The following is a 2731-nucleotide window of genomic DNA, read 5'->3' on the forward strand; positions in this document are numbered from 1 at the left end:
AGAAGGGGGTGGGGGTGGAGAGGGTGGGGTTGGGGCAACAGAGCATGCTTGGTGCATTTGCGTGAGTATCGGGATGGTTACGCAGCACTGCGGCTCGAGTCGTGCTCTAGTGCAGGACACGTCTAGCGCTCGGTCCTCATGGGTCTTGTGCTCCACAGGTCTGAAGCTTTTGGAGTGCTTGTTTTCTATCCGTAATGCTCCGCTGGAAGTCGGTTTTGGTTGAAAGTCATCATGAAGTCCTTAAACCTTAAATCCCCCCGATAATCCTAAATTAGCCCCCTTTAGGGTGGCTGTGATCCTCTGCCGATTAAAAGACTTTGATCGCCTACTTTGTCCTCTTTCCTCAAACATGCTCGCATGCGCCCCCTTCAGGAAGCTCAGGACATGTTTGTCCTATAAATCCGTTTTTGTGTCTCGCAAATGCGCCTCTGTGTCCGCCCGCGTCCCTCCTGCTCCACCTTTAAAGTGTCTCCCCCAACGTGCACACACACACACACACACACACACACACACACACACACACACACACACACACACACACACACACCACACACACACACACACACACACACACACACACACACACACACGCGTGCGCGCACCTCATAAAGCGCACGGCCGTTTAGAGACCCCCGTGACGATGGCGGGAGTGTCCTTGCCTCCATGCCCACTCCAGAGGGCCACGTAGATCCCTCCGCCCGCCGTCTCCCAGCGCTCCGCCCGGTTCCTCGGGGGCGTCCGCGCGGCCGCTGATACCCATCACCCTGCATATTGTCTGGGCCAACGCACGCCCGCCCACTCCTCCCTGACATCTCTGCATCTCTCATATCCTGTTGCTCGCTGCTCCGGGGAGGAACCGCCAAAGAGAAAAGCTTAGTCCAGCGGGGGGGGATGGGGGCTCTTACATGTGTAGATAACATGGCAGAGAGGCTGTTTCATGTTGGGGGAAAAACGCAGAGAGGTCTAGTCACACCATGGTGGTTTTGCTAGTAATCTAGTACTGTCCTTTTATTTGCAATAGTTCTTTGGTTTCAGGTCTTCCCATCTTTAGCTTCTACAGAATGTTCCTGGAGCAGTTACTCTGCAATCATTTTATTCATCAGTTCAGCAAGTTTGAACATTTCATATCACCTTTCAGACTTGCGTCTCTCCTCCACGTGGCTGACGACTCCAGCTGACAGTGGGGTTTTAGTTTGAAATGTAATGTAATGGTTTTGAAATGTGAATGTTTTAACACTCAGCAGAAAGGGAAGTGGAGTGACGCTTGCGTGTAGCTCTAAACGACAGAGAGTCCGTCTGCAGCCTGTAAAGTGTGATTGGACACTAAAGCTTTAGTTCCTCTGCCATTCTACGTCAGCACATTACATTTATAATGGCACGATGAGTTTGAGTTTAAAGTGCAGAGAGTGAGCTTTCATTTTGCTGCAAAACTCGTAGGTCCCTCAGGTAAAGTATATGTTACCAGGCGGTCCCATCATTAATTAAGTTTGTTTTTTGTTTTATTAACTTTGGCCCGTTTTAGTTTTGTTATTGTTGTATTATTTTTGTCCAGCTAAAGTTGTGCTGAGAGTGACTAATTGTTCTGTAGATCTAAATTGTGTTGTTGATTCATTTGAAGTTGTTGCCAACCAGAAAGGAGTGTTGGAATCCAAACCTCTGGGTTCTGGAAAGAACAAAAAAAAAATGTTTACTTGCATTGTTGTATTGGTGTATATTAGTAAATATTAGTGTATATTAGTATATATCGGTGTATTTATATACTGTATAGGTATTTAGATGCAAATGAAGACTAACTGTCCAGATTAGAGGCTGATGATTTCTTGGGAAGAATTTGTGTGGTAATTCTGCACAGTACTGTAAATCTGTCCTATAACTACAACCATAATATGTAGTTTAAGAAAACAGACAAAAGGGAAAAAAACTGATGATGGTCCAGTTACTTATTGGCTGCAGGGAGTTGATGGAGCGGTGCTGATGGGTGCGTGGCCAGAAAGCCTTCAAAGTTCTCCCTCTGTTAAAGCTGGATGTCAAAACTCATTACTCAGGTGCCTCCTTTCTGTGTGGTTCCCATCATGATTTAGGATAGCCGCAGAAGGCACTCTTGAGGAAGAGGAAGAGCGCTGCGTTCAAATCCCGCCGTCTTTTCTGAAGGGGTGTGGAGATCAAAAAACGGGACTGATGTGGTATTGGCGGGGGAGTTCAGTCTGAAGCTGCCTCAGGCACCGGCGACGGCGATCTTCACGTAAGATCTCGCAGCGATCGTTAAAGACAGTCCGACCAAAAAAAATAATAAAAGACCTTCGACGCGGCTTTCGTTTAAATGAAGTCGCCGTTGTGAAACGTTGGGGCAGATTTGACACAACAGCAGGCCTTTACCTGCACTCTCCTCCAGGCCGTAAATCACTGTCGGACTGCACAATGGCGTCCCCCGAGACCCCGCAATATGGATCCGGGCTTTATTCAGCCCCGGTGCGCGCCAGGCACTTTGGCTCGGATGGAAGTTGCACAAAGGTGCCCTCCGCGTGCTCACACGCGGCTGCCCTTGGCACGCGGGGGCGAGGGGTTTCGATTTAAAAGCGGATAACCTCTCCGCCGAAGGGTGCCGGCTTTTATCCGTGATTACACATTGAAAGCGATTTTTGAGCTCACTGGCTGTTTGTGGTTGCCGTAATGCCATGATCAAAGTGTCTTTTGTCAAGTTCAAGGTCATGACTTTCAAACAGAACACATG

The sequence above is a fragment of the Brachyhypopomus gauderio genome, chromosome 9, assembly GCF_052324685.1.
Source record: "Brachyhypopomus gauderio isolate BG-103 chromosome 9, BGAUD_0.2, whole genome shotgun sequence".
Lineage (NCBI taxonomy): Eukaryota > Metazoa > Chordata > Actinopteri > Gymnotiformes > Hypopomidae > Brachyhypopomus > Brachyhypopomus gauderio.